A 22,778-nucleotide genomic window follows, 5' to 3' on the forward strand; every position below is an offset into this window, starting at 1 on the left:
TACTGGAATATCACGATAGCTTATATGTACCAGATGAGAATGATGTGAAATTATGTGATAAGGAATTCGAACACTGTGATTATACTATGTACATTTATCTGTATCACCCACAAAACGCTTATGGTTGTAATGTATGCTCTTATAGTAAGGTAGGATGTAATCACACAATGTTAACATACCACGCAGGATTAACACAACTTGGATTTATTTACATTTAGATGACCTAGTAAGTCCTCTTTACTTTTCTTTAACAGCATCAGAGTACATATAAATAGTTTTAAACAGCAAAAAGTGTAAGAGTGAATACTCTCCGTGCACAAGTTTAATATCTAACACAATCCCTTCCAATATTATTCATTAGATCGTGTTAAATACAGTAGTCTCCGTAATTCTTAAATCAGTGACCCGTAAATCACTATTAATTTCTCTTATAATTTCTCTTATAGCTCTCATGAGTATCTAGCCAGTTTAATTAGTAAGACTGAACCCACTCCATCCCGTTCCGGTATTGACTCCCTTCCAATATGGCACTCACGAAATCGTGAGAAACACAGCAATCTTCGTAAATATATTTTTTAAATCAGGTTGTGACCCCACATCTACTATTAATTCCCGATCAGAATTTTTTAATAATTATTCCCAAACATCATTGCTATTTCACGAATAGCATTTCAATTGTCACCCGAGTACGACAACACCATTTGAATATGGCGTCCAAAACCACAGAGCAAAAAAAACTCAACCAAACGGGATTCCTACACGAGATCCCGCTAACGGATGGAATGAGCGAGCGTAGGAGATTCGGGAATTGCAGCCGGTAAGCAGACCTGTATTTTGACCATTAGGGAGTTTGTGGTAATTCTCAAAAACAAGAAGTAACATTGAATTAAAGATCGTGTTACTTTTTTAGAGCAAAACAACCGAACTGATCCGGAGAGCACTAACCCGGCACCCGCAAGTACAGACAGGAAAGCGTTTTCACTCAACAAGGTAGGAACAGCTCAAATGGGAACCGGTACAATTAGTAGCGACAGACAAGTGTGGTAGATTACAAGATATTTATTCTTGTTTTTACAGTTTCCCGTTAATTCGCTTATTGACATCCTGAATCACAGCTCAGAAATATAACGTCGAAGGACAAGGTAAACATACTTCAGTATATACAGAGTAGAGATATTGCTTCAGTTAAGAACGATTCAAAAGATCTTTTAGCATTCCTAATCATTCTCACATTGCATGATGCTTTAAATCGGTTTTAAAAAAACAAACAGAATCTTGATAATTTTAGTCCTTCCAGGTAGATAAATGTGAATTTCAACCTTTTGTTCAGATAACAGAAAAACACTTAATAAGAGAATGGTACTACTCTTAAACACGAATTCACAAGGAAATATGTTCAGTTGGTTTGAAACTATAAGTGTCCTTGAATAGAAAAGGAAAAGCAAACAGAATATTTATAAGTTTAATTTCATTTACAGAAGGCCCCCGAAAAAGGGACTGGGTCCCGAAATGCATCGGGCCAATGAATCTTCAATCGCCGTTAACAATTGTTATGGGATGTGTTAATGTGTGACTAGCATCACACCAAAGACAAAATATACATGAAATGAATAATATGTGATATGACATGAACTAGATGTAAAGCAAAATAACTTAATCAAATATTCATTGAAAGAAAAGATTGGTGAATGAAACCAAGTTAAAATAAATGAAAAATTGTGTAAAAGTTGTAAACTAATTTAGAATAGCAGTTTAAATACACGAGCTGTGCAGCAGGTCAGGGAGTAACAGTCGGTTACTACCCGCTTGATCAAAGGGGAGAGTGTGCCTGATGTGGGCTTGGTACCGTGCAAAGGGTTAGCGTTGGTTTAAACAAGTGAAGAGGGACCTGTTAGAGATACGGCGCGGGTAGGCGGGGTGTCAGGTCATTAGGTCAGAGTTTCGGCACCAGGTGGGTTGAATGGGGGGCTGAGAGGCCAGCGGCCATAGATAGGACCCGGAGGAAATTTACAAGGAAACAAAGGTTTTTGAGGAGATAGAAGGTAGAAAGGATGGAGCACCCGGAGCTTAGGTACGGGGCAGTGTATTTTCAGGGAGGATGGGGTTCACCTGTTAGTACGGAATGGAGTTATGTGCTACACTTGAGGGAGGCTCTGGAGCAGGCAATTGGTGCGCAGATACCCGGAAGTGCAGGAGTCCTAGGGAGGGGTGGTCGAAAGCCGTTAGCACGCCTTTCGAGTGGTGGGTCTTCCTAATATATGGGGGAAGTGTAGGAGATCTGTTGTTGGATTATCGGGGGGTAGGTCAAGCATAATAAAGGATTTAGCCAGGTGGAGAGGCAAATTGACGTTTCTGCTAATTGCTTACTGTTTGTGGATTGGGGAACCAGTTAGGGGAGGGGGTGGGGGGTTTGTCAGGAAATTGCATATTTAGTGAGGTATAGTTTTGTACGGCGCAGGCCAAGGGTTTTCATTGTTTAAGGTGCACCTGCTTCCAATAAAGCGGCCTTTATCACACCGAATTTTGAGTCTCTGCTCGGTGCTGTTTCCCCCCCCCCCCTCTCCCCTGTTGGGCCCCAATGTCACCCCTGATAATTAGTGCCTTAATTTTATTTGTGACGCTGGTATTATCTCTGCACCGTTTCCTGTGCTGCTGTGCCTGGCAGCACAGGCTGCACAACAGACGCTTTGCTGTTAGTGTGCCCTGAAGGGGGAAGAGCGGCTGCAGTGAATCCGATAACGCACCCCTCTGTGCCCCATTCATGCCTGCGGCCTGAGGTTCTGGTTTCAGCTCAGAGTTCGCCATATTCACCGAGCATGCGCAAAATATTGAATATCAAGAGTGCCACCAGATGGCCCCCTGACGGAGCACCGTCTTTGAAACTTTATCAGCTCGGTTCAGTGGGAAGGCCAACGCCATGCCAATCGGTGCTCATTAAATATTCATAGTCACCCCCAGAATCAATACAATAGCCCTTTAATCAACCAACCCTCACACTCCTACATAGATTGACCAGCTGCGATGGGTGCAAATATTTTGTCACTGCAGCTCCATGTGCCTCCAATCGCTGTGAGCCCGGCGCTTTGAACACAAACACCACAATCCCTGCCCCTGCTTACTTGCCCCTCAATGGAAACCACACGCCAATTGCATTCACCAGAATATTGCCGCCCGGGACCAAACATCCCACAGCGCTCACGTTACTCCAGTCACTGAACTACTGCCACAACTGTTTCTCGGTCTCTCGTTCTCACCGTTGTCCCCGACAATGCTGGGACCAAGCCGCCACACGGGAAACTTGCCGCACGCTCCTACCCGCTCCTCCGACCCTGCAAAAGGAGACAAAATGAAAAGACTCGACGTGTCCACCGGCGTAATCCTCGACGCTGCAAGACAAAAGAGGAAAATAATTACAGCCTCCTAGATGCTGGAAGGGCAGGCTGTGGCGCGCAGGAGTCAAAGAGGCAGACTCTCGAGCTCCATGGCCTTTTAACCCTTCGTCGGCCAGGCCCGATCTAACCGGCCTGGCCTTTGTTCCCTTCGTGACCCAGAAGTGACTCAAACACTTCCGGGTCACCAGGGGGGGGGGGGGGGTGGTGCGCCCCGCCATAACTGCGGCGGGACCGATGTCCTCCCCGCCTTTCCTGAATACCTGCACCTAATGCATTGAAACCTCGGCGTTGGGCTTGGAGCTGCAAGGGCCGCACCAGATTTGCTACGGCTTGAAAGGAGCCGAACATAACTGGCTGAACTTGTGTTTACTGTCAGCTACCCACAAAACACAGCAAATAGAAGCCTGGGATAGTGTCCATTCACTAACCTGTACCTTCCCTCTTCCCTGGGAGAGTGGCACTGGGATATCCCTGCTCAGTTGTTAGGCCCCCAACGGTCCGAACCCGGCAATGAATCTTGAAAGGGGAGTTGTAGTGGTGCACCGTGGGGCAGCATTGGTGAGCCAGAACTGTACTGAAGTGGTGCGCAGACTGCTCAGTCCTGCTTTGTTTCAACTGCACCCTGGGTAATGAGCGACATAGCAAAGGATTAGGAGGAGGCAACTAGGATGACTGCCTGCTACTTGCCTGGAGGGCCGGGTTCCCTTGGCTTTAACCCACTGTCGCATTGCGGAAACAATGCAGCGGGGGCACACGTGGTCCTGCCTATTGTAAGAAACTCGCACCGCATTAACTGAAGCGGATATGGGATAATCCAGGGTAGCAGGCTCCAGGACATTCTCAAGGTTTTCGTCTGTAATGAGGTCAGACCAGCGGGACCCTCACTTGCATCAGACCTCAGTGCCGGATGACAATGGTGAGATGATACTTCAAGCCATTGAGCGCTCCAGACTCTCCATGGAATCCAAAATAGTCAGTGTGGTGGCTGACCTCGCGCTCCTACACACAGATCCTAGGAAACTAACTGACCGCACTGCCACAGTGGAACACACCCTAATTGAAGTACAGCCTACAGTGGACAGCATGGAGAAGCAAATGAGGGACTATGAACTGTGACTTTGCCATCTGGAAGATAGGGTGGAAGACGCAGAGGGACTCTCGAGGTGCAACAATATCCGCATATTTGGCCTTCAGGGAAGACCCAGTAGGGTACATAGAAAAGTGGCTGTGAGATCTGTTACTTGCAGCAACACTATCTCCCCTTTTCACAGTCAAGCGAGCACATATGTCCCTTTCCAGATGCCTGTCCATGGCTCGAATCCCTGTCCGTGTTTGCTCAAAGTGCTTCACTATTGTGATAGGGACTCTATTCTGAGGAAAACTCAGAAGCTGCAGGAGGTTTGTGTGAGAAATGCTAAAGTGATGTTCTTTCCGGACTATACCATAGGAGTACATCATCAGCAAAGCTCCTTCTTAGCAGTGAAACAACAACTACGACACTTTGACATCTCATACTCTCTGATGTTCCCTGCTTGGCTCTGGATAGTGGCAGATGAAAAAACTGTTTTTTGAAACACCACATGACACCTTGGATTGGCTGGAATCATCTGGAAAATTCTCAGGCCCCAGACCAACTGATAGGAGAAATGTGAGGGGAACTCTATGAAAACCATAGACAGGTGTAAGCGAGGTGCCAGGATTTGTGCGCTCAAGCTGGCAGCTGTACTGAATATGGAGCAGATAATTCAGGAGCACCAAAAAGCAGTCACGGAGGCGGAGCGGATTTCTGATCTAACCAAAGACTCCGACAAAGAAATGTCTGCTAGGTCTACAGATTATGAGGGCTCCTCAGTAATATGCCCTTCTGACACTAACTCTAACTTTACCAGATGTTACCCCACAAACGTCCAAAGGAAAAATCTAAAGTATATATTCTACCTTTCAATGGGCCACTCACTTGTTGATATGAATTTCTGTGTATGATGATGAATGACCGCCAGATGCGGGATGGAGGGGGTGGGGAGAGGATGATACTGTTGGAAGGGAGAAAGAGGGAAAAGAGAATACGGGTGCTCCTGACCGCAGGTATGGCCTGGACGTTCCCTAGTAATAGATCAGATGGTTGCTGATGTTATTCCATCTATTCAGAACTACTGGTGCCAATGTTGTTGAAGGTCTATGATGAGGTCATACATCTATCACACTCGCCTAATTCTAGGTGTGAAGCCCTATTAATTATTCTTAGGCTGTGGGGTTTTAGGTTTAAACCTATAATAACTGATAAAACCCCACTGAAAGAGAAATAGCCCTCACCAGTGAAAACATATAAACACTGAAAAAAACACCTGCACAACCACAAACTAAATGCCATTCAAAGAAAGTAAAAGGAGTGAAAGAGTCATTTTTTTCTTCCTGAAGGGGCCAATACAATGTAACTTTGTTATACAAGCTAGCAGTAAGAAGGACTGGCCAACATTATTCTGCTTGAGTTTTGATTTTTAGGGATGCCACTATAATATTGTTTATTCTTCCTTTTGTTTGTTTCAGTTTTTGTGGTCTTTGGTCTAAAGATGCAGAGTTTAGAAGCATGTTTTAGGTCTTTTTTAATTAATTTAAAAACTGTTGAGAATCAGGAAATATCAAAATCATATTTGATATTTTGGCTGCGTTTGATTCTTTCACAGATAGGTAAAATGGCTGGTTTCATAAGAATCTTTCCTAATATTTGTCATCACATTTACCCACAGAGAATGGGTGAAAATCCTTAATACATCAGCCCACAGTTTCTAGTGGGTCAGTATTGATAGTAGGAGAATTGCCAACACCTCAGGCTTTAAACATTCAGCGCAAGGTATAGTGCAAGTATATGTATAAAGAGCGCTATCACCAAGCATCTGGGATAGTGGTGAAAACATGACACTAGACTTTTGGAAAACATGGAATGCAGTGTCATTTGGAATGTTCTTCAAAAAATGTTTTTTCCATGTTCAACAAAGATTGGAGTGATATTGTTTGTATTTCCAGTGATTCCGCTACGTACATGAAAAAGTTGTCTGATGACCTGCCAAAATTGATACCTGAGCTGAACTAATTCCCTGTAGGAGATCCTGGCTAAATGGTTTGCTGAAACCACTTTACATTCTTCAGAGTTAGTGAGGGATGCTGTTTACTTTTTAGTCCATTCTGGAACACTGTTTTCTTATGCACAGGAACTAAAACGCAAATATTTATAATTTCTTGCTTTGTGTGGCTTCAAAGAGTCATCCCAACTGTGTCCTTTAGCTGAATGTTCTCAGTTCAAGGGGCTATGAATGCTATATTATCCATGTGGAACTGTTTACAGAATTTTGGCTGAGTGATGATGCCAAAGGCAAGAAATGTGAGGATCTTTGGTCGCATATTTATAGTGATGTCAAAAAAAGTACACTCTACTGCATTATTAGATTTTTACAGGAAAACATAACTGCTGCAGTGAACATGATAAAAAAAACTAGAGTCTGAAAGAACCCTTGTCTGCCAAGTGTTCAGCATAATTGGTGTAGATGTGAAACATCTTCTAGAGAGTAGGCTGAGCGGCACCTTTAGTTACTTTAGCACTGCAACATGTTCCATGTTAGAGTGCTTGCCACTTGGTAAGCAAAGCAATATTGAAGAGAAATTCAGGAACATTTATTTTACAATGTATGAGAAATGGCTTGCAATGATGCATAGAAATGTCCCTTCACCACCAATGGCATTTGAAGTCAATGACATCTAACTGTGGTACTCTGTACAAGTTCTAGATCCCTTCCGTAAAGGGGACAAGCGCCAGCTCAATGCAAATGTTGCAGAACATGCCATGAGAATCGAAATGTTCAAGTGCACCAGTATTGGCATGGAAAGCTATGTCAGTGGCCAGAGTTAACAAATTGTGTACTGGCTGTTTTGGCGTTGCCCATCTCAATTGCCAATGTTGAGAGGGCCTTTTTACAGAACTTTACATGGGAAGGAAAGAGCAAGCACACATGACCAAAGACTCACTGAAGAAGTATTGTATGGTGTACTACAATAAGTTTAATTTGCAAAAATCTATTTTGACCTCATATACAATATACGTACACTGTCTATATACCATGTTCTATCAGTGTAGAAAGCAAGCAATAATAAAAGCAAAACATTCCATAAACACCAGAAAAACACTTTTTGGGTGTTTACAGTGGCGCGCAAATATGTAACCACTGATAACAACTGTTTTTAAGGTATTGAAATCACCCCACCAGAATTTACCAAAAATAGAAACTGAAAACAGGAAAGCCTAATTATTCTCTTAAAGCCGGACCGGGACCCCATGCAGCTTAGGTCCTTCTGCCCGTTGGCACTATTAAATGCAGATTACAAGATAGTGGCCAGTATTCTCGCTGAGAGACAGGCACCTCTGGTTCCTTATTTGATTCATGAGGAGCAGAATGGGGGTCCCAGATAGATTCACTACCCTCAACTTACGCCGATTGTTTCGCCTAATGTGATATGCCTTCCAGGTTGTGCCTTACTCTGGCTGTATGATGCTTGACCTGGAGAAAGCTTTTGATACAGTAGAGTGGTCATATATCTTTAATGTCTTGCCTCGCTATGGCCTGGGATCATCTTTCATTACATTGGGGAAGTTATTTTAGAATAATCTGACCATGAGAGTCCGGACTTGAAGATTGGTGTCATCACCTATATCTGTTAAGAGGAGTACTAGACAGGGTTGCACATTTTCCCCTCTTCTCTTTGTGCTGGCCATTGAACCACCAGCCATGGCCATGAGAGCATCGAAGACCCAATGGGGTGTTCATATGAGAGAAGAGGTGCATGCAATCTCCTTATATGCAGATGACCTGTTATTATACATACAAGTTGTAGCAGACATCCCAGATATAAGACCCAACACACTGGATCTGTTTGCTTGACTTTCAGGACTGCGGGTGAACTGGGAAAAGTAGTGTTTATTCCCATTTAGCTCCAACATGGCTGACCCATTATACTCCACAGGCGGACTCACAGTTGCATGGCAACCAATCATGTTCCGGTACTTGGGCATCAGGGTATATCATGATGATCATGGTTGTCTTGATGGCAACCTCACGTGGGCCCTTACATATCTATCACCGCAAATGATGGTCTGGAAGTCGTTTGCTCTTTCAGAGGCGGGCAGAGCAGCACATATTAAGATGGTGGTGCTCCCCATCTTTTACATTATTTTGCTAATCTTCCTCTCTGTTCACCACCATCTTTCTTCCAACCAATAGAGCGAGTGCTCCACGACTTCATATAGAACAAATCGTGATGCAGAGTGGCTCTCACAAAGTTGTATTTACCATCAGATAAAGGGGGCCAGCAGTGCCTAATTTTGAACACTATTACCTAGCATCTCAGATACAATGGGTAGCCCGATCGGTGGTGGATCATCACCTTTTGGATACAGGGGGTAGGGATGCTCCGCACACGCTTAGTAAAGTCCTTTCATTGTTTCACCCTTGCAGTGGGAAGACTGGCTCTCTCCCCCTGCTGTTGCAGGTAGCTTACAGCTGCTTTTGGAGGTTATTGTTCCTTACATGGAATGTTGGACCTTATGCTCCAGCTACCCCACTTCTCAGGACATCCAAGGGGGACAGAACAACCACTCTGGCTGAACTCACAGCCTGGCACACAGTGGAGTTACACACGCTGATAGATCTTTATTTGGATGGAACACTCATGAAGTACAACGATCCCACACAAGAAGAGGAGTTACCTTCTGAGCACTTTCTTATACATGCCTCATGGATCGGTTTACTACACCACCACTGGGTAGATATAACTCAGGAATTACAGGCAAACCTTGTACTTCAATACATACATGATATGGGAGAAGGTAAACACTTAACTTGTTGTTTTGCCAATGCACTCTGCTTTCACAATGCACAAGACCCGACCTCGCTACGTACTAAGTGGGAATCGGATCTAGGCTGCACATGCACAGAGGCAGAGTGGTGCGCATTCTTAGCAAGTTACTCATATGTCCCCCTCAAGGCTTGATTCAGATTAATTCAATACTATATAGTTCAAAGGGCATATCTCACCCCGCAGAAATTAAATCGCTATTTTCACAGACAAGACATGACTTGCCCTCGATGTGCTTGTCTGGACGTGAATCTATTACATATGTTGTGGGTATTTCCTGATTTGCGGCGATACTGGGAGGGGCTGATGCAACACCTAGCAAGCTGCACAGATAGACAGTTGCCTAATACATGGGAGGTATGCATACTGGGGCTGTTCAAGAGAGATAAAAAAACACAGAGCCACAAATCATTTTCTAGATCTGGTGGTGGCCAAACGGTTAATAGCAAGGCTTTGGAAATCTAAGGATCCACCACCACTGCAGGCCTGGCCCTGCTCCATTCTCAATTGGGCCAAAGCATATGGAGCGTCCCTTTGCAGGGAGGCAACATTGGGACTATGTAAATTCCCCTTCTCAGACAGCTGGTATGCGATCCTCTTGGCTCTTCAAATGGTCACACATCGTGAATTGGTAGCAGAAGATTCATAGTCTAAGCGACTTACACTTGATGAGAGGATGTAGATGCACACTCTTTGTCTAGAGGTGACAACAGTAGAATAACATAGGAAGAACTTTTGAATAGGAATTGGTAAAATCAAGAACTGAGAGTTATGGAATTGATCAACTTTATGAATCATCAGTACTGGGAAGGATGTGACGAGTAAGGGCAGCCTGTGGTTACGACTTTTTTTCAATCTAATGAAACTTAAATGTTGACAGCAAAATGCATATCCTAGGGTAATGGGATCACCTACTGTACAAAGAAAATGGGATAACAGCTGTACATGGATCCATGTAAATCATGCTGTAATGTGTTTCCTAATCAACCCAGAATATGTTTATCCTTGCTGCATACGTTGTAATTATGCATGTTTTCATTCTAGAAGACTCAATAAACATATAAAACAAAAAAACAAGGTAATTGGTCAATTGATCTCCAATTGACCACGCCTTTAGCACCTTTGTAAGTCCATAGTAAGTTATCACGCTGGTGCCTAGGGCATAGTTACTAAAGAGGGTCCCTAAGAGCTGCCACAGATTTTGTGCCACTCTAGGGAACACAGCACCAAACTCATGCAGACTGTCACTGCAGGCTGAATGACAAGGTATTCAAAAAAGGGAAAACACAGCATGGCACACATGCTGTGTGCCATGTCCTCTAACACTGCATGTAACATTTGTAAGTCACCCCTACAGAATGCCTTACAGCCCTAAGGCAGGTGCATTATATTACATGTGAGGACATATTTGCATGAGCAGATATGCCCCTCTGCTGGCCAGTTCAATTTCTGACAGTACAAGTGAACAGGGAAGCAAACTGAAGGTATGTGTTGGGCACGGCACTGGTTAAAACGTGTTTCCCAGATAAATAATGGTTTCATTGAAATCTATGGTGTTTGCCATCAAAAACCTCATATTAATAATCCACATTGATTCCAGTGATAATTGTATTAATACCTGCACCCAGAGGGTACTATAGAGGTACTCCCAGAAAATCTACTGACGTCTAGTTTATTGGTTGAATTGTCCTGTCTAGCCTGCCACCACAACTGCATTTATGCCCCCTGGAAGTGAGAGCCCATGTTCTCTGAGGCAGGAAACAATGTCTGTTCTGGCAGGAGGCGTTATCATCTCTTCCAATCAGGACGACTGGTAATCAGCATATCAAGGCAGGAGACTTCAAAGGCCTCCACTAGCTTTGATATATGACCCTGTGTTGTAACTTAGCTTGACCCTTTTCCCTGGTTACCTATTTCCCCCCTCCCGTCCCCTGCTCTTTGGTTTCACCCCCTGCTGTCAGCTTGGAGGCAGCATTGGAACGTTGTTGATCTGAATGCGACCCAGCTGGGTACACCGGATAATTTATGACTAATAAATACTCTTATCTTCTTCATTGTGTAGTGTCAAGTTACTACACTTTATGGCGACGAGGGTCAAGGTGCTGAGCCAGGGTCAGCGTGGTGTACCCCCCTGGAGTGAATTTTGCTGGGTGAAGTAGATAATATAAAAGAACATTCACCTACCTGATCTCGTGAACCTCTGCCTTGCGCTTTCCCCGTGAGTCTCCTCAGCTGCTTTTCCTTTGGTCCGCGATCGGAAGGAGAAGCTTTATTGGATTAAGAAGAGGAATCCTGTATTATCGGGAAGGTTGCTGTGATCCCAGTGATTGACGGCGGAGCAGTCTGGAAGGTCCCGACTCCATAATTGAAGGTTCATTTACTTGTTGAGAGGAACCGTGTGACGTTTAGTGGATCGTATGGAGCAAGGTGTCTGATTCCAGCCGAGGCTTTCAAGGCTGTTTAATGCGTGTGGACATCTACTTTTAACTGTTTCCTGGCTGCGCAAGAGGTGCGTGTCCCACATTGACTCTGTGCTTGGTGTGGGAGTGATTTATGAGACGTCGTCTCAGTCGAGCCCCGAGGTGGAGAGAAGCCGCGATTCTGAGAGGGGCGGCGACTTGGTGAAGTGAGACAATTTTGGTGCTGTGCCTTCTTTCCCCAGACCCAGGCTGATTGCTGGCGGAACGTTTTCCATTCTCTTCAAGTTTTCCACGTCAGCTTGGTGAGGGAGATCAGTGTTTTCAATCGAGGTGAGGCAGAAGGAAAGCGACGGCGCCCACCTCAGGAAGTTCCCGCCCATTTTTTTTTTCTGACTAAAACCAAGGAAACTGAAAGGGGACTTGAGGGATTATTGTAGCTTGGTGTTAGTGATAGTTTCAGGGTTAAGTACTGGTTCATTTAATCCTGGGGGAGCTTTACATCGTTTTTCTTCCAGTGTCAAGCATATGCAAGTGTGTACCTATTGATTTTATTTGGGGAAATATATATATTTTTTAACATTTACTTCCTCAAATTTGAGTTCAGTGACAATTTGTTTGAAAGCAAGCATTTTTAGCCCTCCACTGTATGGCCATGGCAGGTGCAGGTATGAGCCAGCCCCCACCTTTCCTAAATGAGCTAGGAGAGCCGGAAATACCTTGGAAGAGATGGGTGGGGATTTTCAAGTCGTATCTCATAGCGATAGGAGGAGCAAATTATAACAATGTAAGGAAACAACACATATTGTTACACAATTTGGGCATACAAGGAAGAAAAGTGTTTGAAGACATATCAGGAAGGCTAGTAGATGACGAGCAAGAAGAGGTAGAAGGGGTGAATGTTTATGATTATACCTTGATAAAATTAGAAGAACATTTTAAAATGAAGCTCAATGTAGTGCTGGAAAGGCATAAGTTCTATAAAAGGGTCCAGAAGAAAGATGAGAAAGTCACAAACTACGTCGCTGTTCTTAAGGGCTTAGCGGCTACGTGTGATTTTGGGGCATTAACAGACTCTATGGTAAGGGACCAGATTGTGAGGTGCACAAATGATTCAAGGATTCAGGAGGAGCTTCTTACAAGAAACCCTGACCTGGAAGAGGCTTTGAGCATAGCTAAGGGGTTAGAGCATACAGCCATGTGTATGAAAGAGATGAGAATACATGATGGGGCTTCAAGGGAAAGGAATGAGAGTAAAGGGGCACAAGAGGGGGAGACAATTTGCAAGGTGGGAGAGAAAATTAAGTCTGGTCAGCGCAACAACCCACAGGGATGGTTATGTTACAAATGTGGTAGCCCCAATCATCTGGCTAACAGCTGGAAGTGTCCTGCCAGGGACACCCTATGTAGGAAATGCAACAAAAGAGGACATTTTTCGAAGGTGTGTAAAAATGTAAACCAGAAAATACACATGGTGGAAAATGTTGAAATTGAGGATGCTAAGGAGAAGACGTTTATTTTCCAGGTGGGGGATGAGGAGGAAAGTGAATGTAATGAACATCCAAAATGTGAGATTACCTTGGATGGGAAAAAATTTGAAGTTTTTGCTGATTCATGTTCCCGATACACACTCATAGATAAGAAGGAGTTTGAGGAAAAGTTTGCGGGACAAGGGGTAGTTTTGGAGAGAGCAGATATAAATCCTGTAGGATATTACAAGGAGCGCATACCTCTAGAGGGAATGACAAAAATGAAAATAACTTTTAAAGATAGGCACACAGTAGGGACAGTGTATGTAGCCAGGAGGGGTTCTAATCTGTTGGGTTGGAAGCACCAGAAGGATCTTGGAATCAAATTGGATCCCAACAACAAGGAACAGGTACTCTTGGTGGAACCCTCTACTGTTGCCGATGAGGTTATCCAGGAGTTTGAGGAAGTATTTAGTGAAAAGTTAGGGGTGTTAAAGAACTATATGCACAGGATTACACTGAAGGAGGGGGCAAAGCCTGTGATACACAAAACACGTTCCATACCCCTACGCATGAAAGAACCATTGAAAGCCGAGTTGGACAAACTTGTAGGTCAAGGAGTGATCAAAGAAATAGAGACATCTTCATGGTTGGCTCCAGTCGTGATCACGACCAAGGACGGTGGTAAGAACATCAGGTTATGTGTGGACCTGAGAGACTTGAACGCAAACATTCTTGTAGACCGGTACCCCCTCCCAAGAATTGGAGAGATGTTAACCACCATACAGGGGGCGAGGTATTTTAGTGTGCTGGATTTATCCTCAGCCTATTATCAGATAGAGCTACATCCAGATTCACAGTCCCTGACAGCGTTTACAACACCTTTTGGCAATTTCAAGTTTTTAAGGATGCCTTTTGGCTTGGCGTCAGCGGCAGCAGCCTTCCAAAGGGTAATGCAGCACGTACTAAGGGAATGCAGAAAAACCATGTGCTTCCAAGATGACATTCTCACCTATGGCTCAAGCGAGGAAGAACACAGTGAGAACTTGAAAGGAGTTTTAAGGAAGCTTAGAGATGTAGGATTCACCACCAGGCTGAGCAAATGCAAATTAGGTGTGAGCTCCGTGAATTACTTGGGGCATACCATCTCCGAAGAGGGAATCAAACCTAAATGTGATTTGGTCAATGCGGTCAGAGATGCACAAACGCCCTCCAACAAGGAGGAATTGTCGTCATTCCTTGGTCTGGCAGAATACATGGCTAAGTTCATCAAAGACTTTGCGATCAGAACACATGCCATGAGAGAATTGGTGAAGAAAGACAGCAAGTTTGAGTGGGGTGAAAAGCAGGAAGAGGCCTTTAGAGACATAAAGTATGCCATAATTCAGGCCCCTTTCATTGGCAAATTTGATCAAGAAAAAGAAATAGTAATAACCACAGATGCAAGCAACAAGGGAATAGGAGCAACATTATCACAGAAGATGGAAAAACAACTCAAGGTGATAGCTTTTGCATCTAGGACACTTACTTCCCCAGAAGCGAATTATTCTACAGTGGAGAAGGAGGCTCTGGCAGTGTACTGGGCCATCAAACACTTCAAGTTCTACGTGTGGGGCGTACCATTTGAGGTACACACGGACCACAAGCCATTGATCCCACTATTCAGCAAGAAGAATATGGAGGATATGACCCCACGCATAGCCAAGTGGGTCTTGGGCTTACAGGGGTACAATTTTCGAGCAGTTTACATTCCTGGACAACTTAACAGAGTGGCGGATTTCCTCTCAAGGGCTCCGGTCTCCGAGGAAGCAGCTGAAGAGTGTGTGCAAGATGAAATCTTGTCGATAGGTGTAACGGCTGTGATGAAGGAAGAGTGGGAAGAGAACTTAAGAAAAGATGAGACTCTGAAGAAAGTCAAGGAATACATTGTCAAGGGATGGCCGAAGAAGTGCAAGGAGCTGGAAAGAGAAATCCAACCATTTTGGAATGTAAGAGAGGATCTCTCTATTGATGCTAACAATGTCATGAAGTCAGGGAAACTAGTGCCTCCTGAGGGAGTGAGGCAGCAAATCATCAACTTAGCTCATGAAGGCCATCTGGGCAGAAGTTTGTGCAAGAATAGATTAAGAGCAGACTATTGGTTCCCAGAGATGGACCGTGAAATGGAAGAGAAAGTTCGTGACTGTTATGCTTGCAGCATCAGCGACAAGTCAAAAATCACCAAGCATGTTCCATTAATACCAGTTAAGGTTCCAGAAGCGCCATGGAGTAAGCTTGGATTTGATATCACAGGACCGATTCATGGAAGAGGATCACAGGAGATGTATCTATTGGTGCTGATAGACTATTTTACCAACTGGATCTCTCATAAATTCGTGGCTAACATCAACACCAAAGCTTTGATAAGTTTCTTGAAAGAAGTGTTCACGAGAGAGGGGTTTCCCGCTACAATAATAACAGACAACGGGGTCCAGCTGGTTTCGGAAGAAATGACTGAATTCTTGAAAGACTGTTCCATTTCCCACGTCCGCACACCGTTGTACTGCCCAAAGGCCAATGGCAAAGTGGAAAGGGCGAATCGGCTACTAAAAGAAAGCATCAGGTTGGCAGGAAGATCAGGGAAAAATATTGAAGACGCGATTGTGGAAACTTTGTGGGCTTACCATACCACCCCTAATTCTACAACAGGGCATTCACCTTTCGAACTAATGAGAGGGAGGAAAGCAGGATCTAAGCTGTCCCCACAGTGGATGGAGAGAGGAAGTCGTCTAGAAATAGACTCTGGAGAAGTGAAGAAGAGAATTGAAGACAAGCAAGACAAATATAAAGAGTGGTATGACAAGAAATGGGGAGCGAGAGAAAAGAAACTAAGTAGTGGACAAATGGTGTACATCAGGAAGCCTGACAGAATGGGGAAAAGTGAAGACAGGTTTTACCCTCCAGGGAGGATAAGAGAAGTCAAGAGCAATGTGGTAGTTATGCAGGATGGGAGGGTGTGGAGTCAGGATAGAGTGGTTCCTACTACAACAGAAGGAAACTGGTTAAGGGAAGACAGGGCAGGAGTAAGCGACAGAGCAAGGGAGATGGGGCACCGCAGGGAGAGCCAAAGAAAAAAATACGTTCCTGCATGGCACCGTCAGTATAGCATGCGGTGATCCTGTCCATCCTGCAAAAGCTTTTCCTGTTCTTTTCCTTAGATACTGTAATTGTTGCATTTACTGTTTTCTGGGACACATGTTATCCATTCATGCCTTACCCCCTTTGTTTTTCCTCTTTCCCTCATTTTGTTCCTTTAGGGGAAAAGATGTGTTGTAACTTAGCTTGACCCTTTTCCCTGGTTACCTATTTCCCCCCTCCCGTCCCCTGCTCTTTGGTTTCACCCCCTGCTGTCAGCTTGGAGGCAGCATTGGAACGTTGTTGATCTGAATGCGACCCAGCTGGGTACACCGGATAATTTATGACTAATAAATACTCTTATCTTCTTCATTGTGTAGTGTCAAGTTACTACACCCTGACTTCCCTTAGACAAGGGAAATGCTACCTCCAGCCCAGGACCCATTTGGCACCAGGACAGGAGGTCAAATTAGCTAGTCAGAATGTGTGTTCACCCTCTGATTTGTACCAAACCAAAGGTGGGCTCCCTGAAGTGAACACAAATTGGAAAATTCATCATCTTGGTTTTTGGTGGAATTAGGTCCTCTAGGTTATCCTCACTTCCCACAAAAAGTGATATTATAGAGGGTGTAGTCATCCTAAAGGTAAGTAGCTCATTGGCTGCCACCTGACACTTCCCATAACTCCCCTAAATGCAGTATTTTGGTGGCACCTCTGATGCCAGGACAATAAACACAAAGAATGAGTGGACAAAGAAGTTTGCTTAACCGAGAACAGATGAGCCACGACTGACTTGGAGCCAATCAAGTGAAGTAGTGTGGCTCACTGGTTAGAGGCGGCAGACCCGAGAGCAGAGGACGGCCCGGGACCAGGGTTCGATTCCCGGCGCGGCAGGTTTCTGGACCAGGGTCAGCGGACTCGATAATTCTCTCGCCTCGGTGCCCACTCTGATCAGTGATCACACTCGGCAACTCTGGGCATTAGCTTGCCTCATCTTCACTAACGGCCCCACCAGACCGCCGGGGATGCCTGGTCTCACCCTGGAGATACCCATTAAGGGACCATCTCTCAGGGAAGCCAGGAAGGGTTTCGCAGCGGTCGAAGCGCCTTGGGACCCTACGGGTAAGTAGTGCGCTATATAAATGCCAATACATTTACATTTACAATCATGATGCACAGGAGTAAACTTTTCTGGGCTATGATGTACTGTCCGGCCAAACCATTTTCCCTGCCCAAACTGATTTTTATGACCTCCTCTACCATTTATCACACGTTCCTTATGTTCCTTTTTGTAAATAAATTGTATTCTGACTCATTGATTATGCTTCATCAGGCCCGAGCGGAAAGTGCTGCCCGAACCAGAGAGTACAGCCCAAGCTGCAGATTACTGCCTAGGTGTGGAAAGTACAGCCCGGGTGTGGAGATTCCGGTCGACTGCGGATGTAAAGATATGACTCATAAATGACCACTGTGAATACCAAAACTCATAAATTTAAACTTTTGTCGCAGATTGCCTTTTTGAAACGGGCCCAAGGTTTGTTGTGTCACCAATGCTGAGGAAAACCGACCTGCACATAGATGGATTTCAGGGAGAGTCAGACCAACATTGAGAGCGGCACAGCTGTCCTGTTTGCTCCTTTTCTGCAGAACCGAAACAAACAGTTAGCCTTCGACTGCCGCTACCTGACCCCTCAAGGTACCTCTGCACTTGCACCCCATGGCCCAAGTACGATGTAGGTTATGGTGCCAATGGGGTCCAGAGAACTTGAAAGGCTGAGCTCACCCTTGGGTTTGCCTAGACTGGACTCCAAGTTGCAGCCTGCAGCCTCTTTGTGCAGACCTCCTCAACTGCAAGTGTCTCCTGCAACATAGACCAGACGCCTAAAGACACCACTGCACCTGAGCCCTCCAGCCTGAGGAGAAGTGGACCACAGTGCCCCTATGTGCCTGAGCATCTTAAGGACCGAGTCCTCCTGTGAGTTCAACTGGACTGGCCCCTTTCCCAGAATGCAGGATCTTTTTAACCGATGCGCTCTTGATTGAAGTGAATAGGGCACCTGACGCTGAAATACACCTCTGCACCCGGGCGCTCCAGTGCCGCCTCATGGTCAACTGTTGATGTTGCCTTGGACCTTGCCCCATACGCACCTTTAGTCCAGAGAAGGGTTCTGTAAGCCACTGATAACATTGCCGCTCCAGAAATTGTACTGAGTTAACTTTTAAACCTGTAAAAACTCATAACTCAAAAAGTACTTACCTGATTATGATGATCTTGGTATCTAAATTCATATTAAAAATCTGGGTTATTTTTATAAATTGGTTTGGGATGTCTTTGTTGAGTGTGTCTTACTGCATTTATGTGTGCAGTAAATGCATAGCACTACCCTCTGATACGTCTAATGCCTTGCCCTCACTATCACATAAAAGAGCATTTGGGTTAACATGTGTGCCTCTGTAAACCAGTTGGGCTTTGTCTTGACTCTTTACACAGTGTACCTCATTTTGGCCACTATATAAAGAGCCAGCTTCCTACATTGGTGGTTCAGTAGTGGGATATAAGAAAGACTATGGGGCCCATTAGGATGACGGGCGGACTTTGCCCGCCCGTCATCCCATCGTAAATCGGGACCGCCCGCCATAAGGGCGGGGGTCCCGGGGGTGCCATTAGGATGTGCCCGCCACAGTGGCGGGCACATCCTGTATTTTCAGCATTGTGGCGGGCGGTGCTCTCTGCACCGCCCGCCACAATGCTGAAAATTGAATTGAACATTGTCATTTGCAAAGCGGCAGGCACCGCGCGGTGCCTGCCGCTTTGCAAATGACAATGAAGGGGGGTACCACAGGTACCCCCCACGTGCACCCCCCACCTGTACTTCACTCTAGGGGCCCACAGGGGGCCCCCAGAGGGAAGACCGCATGCCTTTCCGTGGCGGCATCGCCGCCGCGGAAAGGCACTGAACACCACGCATCATAATATGTCTGGCGGTGTCTATTAGACACCGCCAGCATATTATTCCTTTTCCGCCCCGGCCGCAAGGCGACAAGGGCAGAAAAGTGGCGGGCGGTGTGTCCCCCAGTCCTGTTGTATTAGAAATATAAGAAGTATATTAGTAGTTATGCCTTAAAAGTGTTTCGAACTTTTGGCATTTTATGGGAAAGGACCCAACTGCTTTAACATGGTTTTAACCCCTTCCATGCTGATGACGAACCCCAGCCGTCATGCACTACGGTGCTCGTGTGCTGATGACGGCTGGGGTTCATCACGGCCCGCCCCTGTTCGTGTTGTTTACAGCACACCAGGGGAATCGCGGCCGCATGGAAGGGGTTAAAACCATGTCTATAACAAAGGATGATAGTCAGGCGGTCAACCTGGCTCCTTACAGGAAGCTTAAATTGGCCCAGCTCAAATACCTCTGCAAAGCATGGAACCTTGCAATGTGGTCTAAACATAACAAGGCCCATTTACTGACCCTGCTTGCTGAGCATGATAGAGAAATGGTAAGGGAAAAAAAACATGTGATACAGAGGATGGAAATGTCAGTGAGAATGAGAAAGGATTCAATGCCCCTGTTGACAGTACCTACACTGGGAGTAACTCTAGTGGTACCCCAGAAGAAATAGATGAGGATGGTGCAGGTCTAAATAATTGAGATCGGCCTTGGACCCATTTCTGGCATCAGCAAAGACTTAGGGGCCCATTATAATCGCGGACGGAGTTGATTCAGTCCGCGACCATAGAGGAGGAGGGAACCTCTGCATGGCCTGCGGAGTTCCCTCCTGTCCAATTAGGATGTGACCACCACCCTGGCGGTCACATCCTCTATTTTTACCATTGCGGCGGGTGCGGCTTCAAGCTGCACCCGCCGCAATGGTAAAAATGCGTACATTGCATTTGTATGCAGAAAGCGGCAGGCACCGTGCGGTGCCTGCCGATTTCTGCATACAAATGCAGGGGGGTACCATAGGTACCCCCCCATGTGCACCCCCCACCCCCTCTTCACCCAGGGGGCCCGCAACGGGCCCCCGCAGTGAAGTTCTACATGCTTTTCCACGGCGGAAAACCCGCCATGGAAAAGCACTTTTTAAAGCCCATCCTAATATGGCTGGCGGTGTCTGAGAGACACCGCCACCATATTAGAGCTTTTCCGCCGCAGTTGTAAGCCAACCGCAGCGGAAAAGCTGCGGACGGAAACCAGGACCCTCCAGCCATCCTAATGTGGCGGTGGGTCTTTGGTGTGTCCGCTGCGGTCTTTCCGCCGGCCGAAGGATGCAGAAAGACCGCAATCATAATAGGCCCCTTAATTAGGCAGAGAAAAGTAGCTTTTAAGCATAAAACCTCAAAGGGGTTGTCCCTAAATATACAGACGATGATGATATCACTACATGGTTTACAGCCTTCGAGAGGGCCTGTAAGATGAGGAAACTCAACAAAAAGTATTGAGGCTCTCTTCTCCGGGACCTGTTTTCAGGAAAGTGCAGGGATATACTCCAGACACTGACTGATGAAAGATGCTGAGTCGTATAATCTCATGAAAGATACCTTGATTGAGGGCTTTGTACTCACCACTGAAGAGAATAGAATTAAGTTTGGGGGGCCTCAGAAAACTTTGATTCAGTCCTGGGTTGATTTTTTAGACTTCAGTTCTAAAACTAGGTGGCTGGTTGAAGGGATGTCAGGTGCAAGATTATGATGGGTTTTATAATTAGCTTATGAAAGTACATCTGTTAAGTAACTGTACTTCATAGAAAGTTGCATCAATACATGGTGGATCTGGGTTTGGTCTCTATCCGGGAGTTGGAGAAGAAGGCTAAACATTGGGTCAAGAATAGAGTGTCCAAAAGAGTCATGCAGGAGGTGGCCAATAGAAAGGGGTTGTTAGCCCCCTGAGCCCAAACGAGGTAGTGGTGCAGTGCCAGTCCTCTCCCAAGGATTCTGGAGGTGTTGAATCTACAGTTAGTACAAGAAGGCCCCAGAAGAAAAGAAAAAGGATACAGTGTAGGAAAGGTGGGCAACTTTTAGATAATGTTCCACTGAGCCAATGAGAGCTTGACCCAGTAGGGGAGAACTCCACAGTTGTCACTAGTGAAGCTCTACCTGACCAACATGATGTTCTGACTAGTCAGGCAATTGTTAAGCATGAGGTGGTGGCAAACTTAGCTAACAGAAGACAGAGTGGAAGGAGGGTTTTTGCTACAGGATGTAGAAACCCCGCCCCCACTCAAAAACAGCAGACAGGCCCCCTGAACCCAAAGAAGCCTGTAGGTTAGCCCCTTCCCCTGTCAGTGAAGATCTAAAGGTGTGGTTTTGGACACCGACCTCTGTCAGTGGCCTCTGTTGGGTGTTAGCCTTTATGGCTGCACTATCATTGGCATGGGTGTCTAACCCCATGTCAAATAGCAAGCTAGCCCCTTGACCCTGTTGGCCACGGTGAGGCTGCTCAAGTTGTGGATAACCTATTTGGGTGAGCTGGGGTTTGCTCTGGCTAAGATAGGGTTAGCAGAGGTGGACACCTCTAACCACAAGAAAAAGAGAATGGGCAAGGAAACTAAAATAGCAGACAAAGTGCATTTTGGATGGGGTCTGTAGGACTTGGCCTTTTCGGTTAAAGTTCCCTAAACTTTTAGCCTTCCCCCTAGACTGTTTTACTGACCCAGAGATGCCAATTTAGATGGGTACTTTGCCACTGCTGATCAGTGTCAAAGTACAAGAGTTCCCTAGGTAAAAGTTAATGGTGATTGGTTGGTCATGATTGGTATATTGCTTTACTAATAAAAGGCCCTAGTGATGTGCACCGTGTGGGCAAGGGCTAGTAATGCAAAGGCACACAGGGAAGGGAACTCAGGCCTTCAGTATAGGGCCTTCGTGCAGAATGCTAAGTTAGCATGTAGTCCTGGCAAGTGCAACCACTTGTCATGCCTGACTTTCCCTTTTACAAACACATGGGGCACCCCTGTGGTAGGTGCCAAGTAGCCCCTGGGCAAGGTGCAGTGTAGGTAAAAGGCAGAACATAAACTCTGTGTGTGTTATGTTCTGACAGTGAAAAACTCTCCATTTTGTTTTTCACTGCCGAAAGGCCATTCTGTCCATAGGACAGAGTGGGGGAGACTAGGTGTTGTTTTTGTTAGCCTATTTTTCTGTCAGTTTATAATGGAGAGGTGGAGTTTGGTATATATGGACTCACAGCGTCATAATGCCTCTTTCTGTGAAGGGGATTTTGTAAATGTGTGTTTATAGACCACTCTTTTAGAAAGTGGATGAGTTTTGTGCTCCACACATTTCTGTGTGTCTCAGGAATGTGGATGGTTTGTCTGGAATTGAAAGATGAGGGGAGCTGGGAGAGGTCTTGACCCAGGGAGGGGTTGAGATGGCACAGGGCTGCCCTGTATCTGGAGAGTAGTGGGAGGAGAAGCCCGTGCTGGTGCTATAAACCAATTGACCCATCTCTGGTCAAGTGATTAACAATCCAGACCCCCAGTATCAA

At 45.6% G+C, this 22,778-nt stretch overlaps 1 long non-coding RNA gene across 2 annotated transcripts; it reads left to right on the plus strand.

Annotated features, from left to right (window-relative positions):
- Positions 1 to 745: 745 nt before the first annotated feature.
- On the plus strand, positions 746 to 18,034 carry LOC147732688 (uncharacterized). 2 transcript variants are annotated; one of them, XR_015308485.1, is made up of 4 exons: positions 746 to 817; positions 911 to 990; positions 1,078 to 1,142; positions 17,630 to 18,034. It is a non-coding gene; the product is annotated as an uncharacterized LOC147732688 (long non-coding RNA). The 2 variants fall into 2 exon arrangements; XR_015308486.1 differs by lacking the exon at positions 17,630 to 18,034 and adding an exon at positions 1,479 to 1,612.
- Positions 18,035 to 22,778: the final 4,744 nt, after the last annotated feature.

This window comes from Lissotriton vulgaris, chromosome 2_1 (genome assembly GCF_964263255.1).
Source record: "Lissotriton vulgaris chromosome 2_1, aLisVul1.2, whole genome shotgun sequence".
Taxonomy (NCBI): domain Eukaryota; kingdom Metazoa; phylum Chordata; class Amphibia; order Caudata; family Salamandridae; genus Lissotriton; species Lissotriton vulgaris.